The sequence below is a fragment of the Martes martes genome (assembly GCF_963455335.1).
Source record: "Martes martes genome assembly, chromosome: 16".
In the NCBI taxonomy this organism is placed as follows: domain Eukaryota; kingdom Metazoa; phylum Chordata; class Mammalia; order Carnivora; family Mustelidae; genus Martes; species Martes martes.
In genome coordinates this window covers 17058683-17066733 of record NC_137904.1, presented here as the reverse complement: position 1 = coordinate 17066733, position 8051 = coordinate 17058683, and positions in this window count along the sequence as shown.

Sequence of the window (8051 nt, the reverse complement as noted above, 5' to 3'; positions counted from 1 at the left end):
GGCCACAGAGCAGTCGCCGCTGCTCTCTAGAGTGTCGCCTACTTCGGCAAGAAGCTCCACATCCCTCCCCCTCAGCGCCCCCTCCCCCTGGTGGCGGGAGGAACCCAGGACAGCCGGAGCGAGGCCTGGTGAAGAGGAGGGCCCGAGGGGGGACGTGGGCGGGGCCTGCCGGAGGGGGCGGGGCCTGGGGGAGATCGCTGTTTCCTTCACTTAGAGAATAGGACGCCTTGAGCATTAAACATGTTATAAAAGTCAGCTTTACTAAATGATCATTACATGTCAGTGACTGTTCTGACTTCTTGATATCTTACAACTCTATTGGATAGGCGCTATTACTAGCACCATTTCACATATGAGGAAACTGAGGCATAGAAATTTATCCAAGGTGACAGGCTATTATTTATTTGTTATTATTGTTTAAGATTTTCTTTATTTGTTTGTCAGAGAACGAGAGAGTGCGCACAAGCAGGGCGAGCAGCAGGCAGAGGCAGAGGGGGAAGCAGGGATCCCGCGGAGGAAGGAGCCTGACAGGGGACGAATCCCAGGACCCTGGGATCATGACCCAAACCGAAGGCAGGCGGTTAACCAACTGAGCCACCCAGGCGTCCCTATTTTTTATTTTTCTATAGACTCCGGCATGGAGCCCAATGTGGGGCTTAATCTCACAACCCTGAGATCGAGACCCCTAAGCTGAAATCGAGAGTGGGATGCTCAACTGAGTGAGTGAGCCACCTAGGTACCCAAGTGACAGGCTATTTAAGAAAGAAAACTTGAATCTGAGCTTAAGGCTCCAGAGCCTTGGTCCTTCACTTCTAGCCTATTGGTAGGTTTACTGTCTCCTTGCCTTGCCAACCTTGGTGTCTCTTTCAAGTCTCTCAATAATTGGCCCATTTCAAATACATAAATATTGAGACTCCAGAAGAGTATGAGTTGCCCAAAGCCCAGAGCTTGAACCCAAATTTCCTGACTCGCCAAGGCTCAGTCCACTGTAAACTCTTGAGCATGATTTCTTGCAACATTTCTGATATCCTGGTTGGGAGACAGGGAGAGACAGGGAGACAGGCTTCCAGAGGGCATCACTGGTCAGTTTTTGCTTTTGAGTCCTGATTTTGCACCTTCCTTCCTGTGTTACCTTGGGCTAGATCTGGCCACTATCTGGGCCTGTCTTCCCATCTGAAGAGGGTGTAAGTGGGACCCTAGGTTCTCAGAGGCCCTAATTGCTCTATTAATGGAGGAATAAATAATTATAAACCAAGGGAGGGCTTAATCAGCATCACACATGTCTGGGTTTCAAACTGACTGGCTCTGCCCCTTATACCATGTGTGACTTTGGCAAGCCACTTAACAGAATTAAGAGGGGTAAGAATAATTTTCAAAAAGTAAAAAAAAAAAAAGTGACTGAAATATAAAATATACACATGTCAAAGCTTTTATTCACTGATTAATGTAGACATCAGTAAGATATTAATACTAATTTATAAGAGAATTTGAGAATGAATACAGAGTTGGTCAGTCAAAGGAATGCTGAAATGAACTTGACAATAAAGGTTAAAGCCCTACAATGCCAGAAAGTGCAACCTTTGGTGTTCCCCTTTATCAGACAGAAAATATTTGTATTGCTATTTGACAAGAATCATTTACTCATTATGTTTCCTATGAATTAGCCTCTACTCTTACAGAGTTGTAAAATACTCAGTAGTAAATCAGAAGTCAAGCAAAGGTACATGTCCCTAGAAAAATCAATGATCCCCAGGTGGAACTGACACATTGAATAACACCTGACACTACTCTGAGAGGACATCACTGCTGTTCTTTTTCCTATTCCTTTTTCCTATTTCCAAAGTCTGGATGATTTCTTATTAACAGGAGAAACCAGGAGAGTGGGACACTGGGGGAGACAGGAGAGAGAGTTTCATGAAGGAAGTGATCAAGTGTCAAATTCAGTGAAACTTGGCTTGGGTGTAGAGGTTTGTTGACTGTTGGTGACCTTGAGGAGACCAATGCCCATGAAGGAGAAGGTAGATTAATGGTGGAATGTGAAAAAGTACAGACAAGTCTTAAAAGTTTGTGAAGATGGAGGCTAAGGGACAATGGAGGATATTAACAGGGTCCTCTGCAGAATTCACTTTTTTTTTCTTTGACTGAAATCAGCCACACCCTGTCCTTTTTCTCTCTCCCATTCATGGAGAAGGGGAATAAAAATAGTAGAAGCCTACCTCTCATAGGGGTAACAAAAGGAAAAGCTATTAAAAGGTAATATAAGCTTCTAAGGTGAAATCAAATGCTACCTGAGGACTGGTAACATGGTCCACTCACTGGACGTGATGCCTACTCAGAGATGTTCTTTAATGCAGTTCTAAATTGGGTACATAGAACCCATGCCTCACACCCCCTGCCCCCTCAGTTTATGTCTGTTGTTGGAACATGCGCAGGGTGTTAGTTAAGGAAAACTTTCCACAGTTAAAGGAAAGCTCATGAGGCAGCTGACCCTGGTAAGGGAGTTGTATTCATGTTCCCCAACCTCCTACACAGATAAATTCTTGAAAGGACTATCTTCCCTCATTTTCTTCATCTGACTTGACCACTCTGTATCATAGATGCTGATGGTCACTCCCTAATTCTTGAAACCACACACACTCTTCTGCTATAAAGCCACACTTGGTTTTCCTTTTTCACCTTCCCTGCTGATCCTGCTCCTGTGCCTTTTCGGGGTTTTCCTCTTTACCCAATATTAACAGTTGTCCAGGACTCAGTCCTAGACCTTGTTTCTTCTCACCCCATGCTCAGTGTCTGGGCCATCTTATCATATCCATGGCTTCCAGTTCTCCCACCATATATACCTCTAGGTTGCCCACATCTCCATCTCCAAATCTCCCCTCTCCTCTTGAGCTCCAAACCACATGTCTAACTGCCTACTGCACATCTTCCCTTGAATGTCTCAAGGCACTGCTCTTCTCCTACATATCCCTCTTGTCCATCTGCTTCTTTCTATCCTCGTGGCTACCATTCCTCAGCTTCTTTCCATCCCAGCCATCATCATATCCTATCTTGTCTGTACACTCAGTGGCCTTCCCACTGATTTCTCCATTTTTCTGGTTTCTCCACCCTCATCCCTCCTCTACACAGTAGGCAGATTGATCTTTTCAGGACACATTATCCAGGCCTGCCTTCCTCTCCAGCTTCATTTTGTACTGTGTTCCTCCTCACTCCCAACATCACCACCTCAGTTCTTGGTAAGTACCAGGCTCCCTCCTACCACAAGGGTCTTGCACAGCTTGGTCTCTTTCCCGAGCTTTCTTTCCTCCTCCTTGGCCTAGCTAGTTCTTCCTTCAGATCTCAGCTAGAGCCTCCTTTCCTCTGGGAAATCTCCCAACTACTCTTAGAGAGCCACCACCACAACATAGTTCCTATATATCACTCATATCAGTTTAAAATCATCCACATACATGCATGGCAACTTGATTAATGTCTGTCTCCGGCAATGGACTATGAGAGCCATGAGAAGAGGAACAGTGTTGATTTAGCTGATTGTCTAACTCAGTGCCCAGGTATAGAAGGCCCTGGACATATACTGAAATGATGCATGGATGGATGGATGGTTGGATGGGCATATCAAAAAAAAAAAAAAAGAGAGAGACTTTTGCCCATGTTAAATTTAAAAACATGGAGCATTAGATCTACACCCACCTTTACCAAATTCTAGACCAGGGCTATTCAATACCAACCATCACTGTTCATTAAAATCACCTAGGTTAAGATACATAACCTGTAACTAGTAGATAAATAAGTCCTGGGGATGTAATACACAGTGCAGTGATTATAGACAACAAAATTATTATAAATATAAAACTTGCTAAGAGACTAGATCTGAATTGTTCCCACCACTAGAAGAAATGATAATTATGTGAAGAGACAGAGATGTTAGCTAATACTACAGTGGCAATCATACTGCAATACAATGTATCAAATCAACATGTTATACACCTTAAACTTATAGAATATTACACGTCAATTGCATCTCAATTAAAAATAATGGAAAAACTTAAAAATCAATGAGGAAGCTGAAAAGATTACATACTGTATGATTCCAACTCTATGACATTCTGGAAAAAGCAAAAGTATGGCAACAGTAAAAAGATCAGTGGTTGACAGGGGTTGAGGGTAGGTGAAGGGTGGGGTTTGGGGGGAGGGAGGGATGGACTGGTGGGACATGGGGGATTCTTGGGGAAGTGAAGCTACTCTGTATGAAACTGTAAGGATGATACGTGATATACATTTATCATACTTACATAACTTTCATAATGTACAACACAAAGAGTGGACTCTGATATACACTGTGGTCTTTACTATCTCATTGGTTTTAACAAACACACCACAATAAGGCAAGATGTTACTAACGGGGAAACTGGGGGGCAGGAGAGGAGGCTGAGAGGGTATATGGGAACTCTTTGTACTTTCCTCTTAACTTTTCTATAAACCTAAAATGTTCTGAAATACAGCGTATTAATTAAAAAATAAATCCTGACATTCAGACTACATCCCAGAACAATTAAATCAGAATCTCTGTTGGTAGAGCCCAGGCATCAGGGTTTTTGTTTTGTTTTGTTTTTTTCCCCCCAAAGCTCCTTCGGAGATCCTGGCATGTAGGCACTTTGATAACTACTGTTTAGACTGAAATGGGAGTGGGAGGGACAGACCAGAGCTGGGAGCCTTCCCTCAGCTTTGGGGTGGGTTTCCCAGGAAGGTGGGTAGATATTGGGACAGCTTGTCTTAAAGAAGGAGATGGGAGCACATGAGGGTAAGGGGATCCTCTTCTGTGAAAGTTCCATGGTCCCCTGGACTCCGGGGGAGACCAAGTATACAGGCTTAACCTGCTCCTTCCTGTGTTGCAGTTCTCCATTATTCCAGTTCCACTCCTTCGGCATAGACCCCTGTCTGGGCCATGGAAGGTAGCTCTTGAGGACACCAAAGGTCTGTGGGGTGGGGGTGTCACAAGGCTCTTAATGCAGACAGTATCAGCCAAGTGCATGGACCATGGCTAGGAAAGTGACCTGTCTTGCTGGGAATGGGACAGAGTGAGCCAGGCAGTAGCAGGAAAGAAGGAGTCAGAGTAGGGGGCATCTGAGAAAGAAGGCAGGAGGGGCTTCCTCCTATATGCCCAGGAGTGTGAGGCAGTAGCCTTTGGAAAGACACAGGGGTGGAAATCTGGGTTATAGCTACAGGGGAGGCCTGAACTAGTTTGCCGGCTGGGGAGCAGGAACAGGGAACCAGAAAAAGTCAGTGAGATACAGGCCAGAGAAGGGCCTTACAAGGGATCAAGTGGAGAGAGGGAAGACTCCATCTTGTGATTCAGCTGAGAGATGCTCTTCGAATGGACTTCATCATGGTGGAACAGTCAGTGGGCAGATATAGGTTAAGAAAGTGAATCAGTCAGTGGGTGAGGTTGCAATTCCTGTGCCCTGAATCCCAGTCTTGTAGGAGATGGACTAGACACCAGGCCATGTGCCAAGGGTGTCTCTGGGGCTGTGGCCGGGGAAGGTTTCCTGGAGGAGGTGATTTGGAGATTGGGGGATGGGGGCTAGGTAGTGGGGAGGGCAGGGAGGTTGACCACAAAGCTGGGATGGGCTAATGACAAACTGGTCAGCTTGTCCTGGGAGGGGACTGGCAGCTGCCCTGGAGAATGAAAGGATTGAGACTTTGCTCCCTGGGACATCCTAGCTAGAGAAATAAATGAGTCTGAGATCCCAGAGGGAAAATCCAGGTCTGTGTGTGTATGACAGAGGGGACCCAGACACGAGATGGTCCTTTAAGCCATGGCCATGCAGTCTAGCTGGAGGCTGGAGGGGTGCAGGGAGTCCTTGCAGGCAAGAGACTGTTCTACCGGCCAGATGGAGGGCACACCCTTCCCCAGACCCTCCTGGTCTCCTTCTGAGCTTCTCATTTGACCTCCAGGGTCCAGCACCACCCATTGCATGGCTCCCCCTGGCCTCCTTTGGCAGAGTCCCAATGGCCCAGGAGGCAGGCCTGCTTGTTTGCCCAAGGGGAGGCTATGTAGGTGTATAGGCCTCTGTATGTGTTTGTGAGAGAGAGAGACAGACAGACAGACAGACAGACAGACTAAGTAATCTATGGGGTGTTTATATGGGTTCCAGTTTGTGTCTGGGTGACTCCCTGGAAAATTGAAAAAACCCATTTGCCTTGAGCCCCCCTCCCTTCTACTTCAGGCTGAGACCATATAGGATGATAGGGATTGGGAAGAGCAGAGACCAAAGTGCCTGTAGATTCCAGAGCCCAAAAAGATTCTCTGTAAGTAATTGGGGCCTCTGAGGAAAAACCCGACTGCCCCCTAGCCTCCAGCTGGACCCTGCTGGCTTGGGCTCAGCTCTCCTTGTGGTTAGGCTTGGAGAGGCAGCCTCTGTCTCTGGTTTCCCTAGATGTCCTTTCCCTATATAGGGTTCTCCATTTTCCTGGCCGCTGATGTGGGAAGACCTGGGTGGGGTGGGTGGACAGGGGATCTAGGCTCTAGTCTGGCTCTTCCCTGACTTGCTATGTGACTGAGTGAGACTGTTTCTTGGGCCTCAGTTTCCCTACCACAGTTTGCCTCTTAGAGTGGTTGTCCTTGAGGGGAAATGACATCATGCACCCATGGTCCTAAAAGCTCTTATGCATGAGGATCTGGCCTGTCAAACCCAGGCCCAGGGCTTGGTGAGCAATGCTTGGGATGAACCAGCCCCTTGGAAGTGGGGCTGACTTTGACAAACAGAGGCAGGGATGGGGGAAAGCAGTGCTCTAGAGTGGGTGGGCTTGAAGAGTCGTGGAGAGTAAGGAGTGAATGGAGTGTGGGGCATGGTCTGGAGAGCATCCAGAGGGTAGCAGAGCTGAGGACAGGGGCCTCAAATGCCAGACTGACAACTGGAGAAATGTGGAAAGGATCTGAGTGATGGGCATCGTCAGGTGGGTGACTGAAGATTTCTCTGGTAGCCAGTAAGAGGATGGATTAGAGTCCCAAGGACCAAGGCCAGGAGACCAGTGAGGAAGTGAGAGATGGTGGGGAGGAAGTGGGGATAGACCTATTTACAGGCCTTGGTATTTGGGAAACTTCTGCCTGGCTACCAGTGCCCCTCTTAGAGAAGACTTGGTACAGTCCCTCATGGGACCTTCCCAGGATGACCATGAAACATGCAAGAACAGCTTTGGTACCCATTTCTCAGAGGGAACAACTGTTCAGCGTACTGGATAGCATTTGGCTTGGTCTCCTCTCACCCAGCTGGGAACTCCACAGACAGGTAAATACCAATCATGCAAGATTGCTGAGCCCATGGCCGCTAAGACCATGGTTTCAGAGAGCCCCAGAAACAAAGTTCTTTTTCTTTTAAGGGCCTCACTTGCTGAGTGCTTACTATATACCAAGTACTGTATCAGATGCTTGGCACAAGGACTTCAACTTCACAAGAAGCCCCTGAGGAGGTGCTGATATTCACATTCTACCAACAAGGAAACCAAGACTCCTCCAATGGCTTGCCAAAGGTCACACACAGCTATTAAATGGAAAAGCTTAGATTCAAGCTCAAGGCTGTCTAACCTCACTGATGACTCTTTTCATGGTGGCTATGGAGGACCTACTACGAGCAGGGAGCTACAGGGTACATAAAGCCCATGCCAGTGCTCAAGGGCAAAGGGGCACAGTAAAGACATTGGACCTGTAGTGCAGGGACTTGTGTGCTGCTCCAATGGGACTTTCGCCCCACAAGGAATGGTGATGGCTCCCAAGGACCATACCTTGGGCTCCCTGGGTCCCTGTGAAACATGGGCATTGCATTGGCTCCTAAATGTCCTGTTCTTTCCAAGGAAGGGCCACAGAACCTGCTCAGGAGGTTGAGTCACATCCTTGACTAGCTCGTCACCCTCCAGAGCCAGCCTTTCTCCCTCCCTCTCCCTCCTTGCCTCCTTCTTACTCCCTGCCACCCCCCCAACCCCACTCCAGAGCTCCTCTCACCACTGCCCTGCTCAGAATCTTCCAGAACAACTAGCCAAGCCAGTGGTCCAGCTGG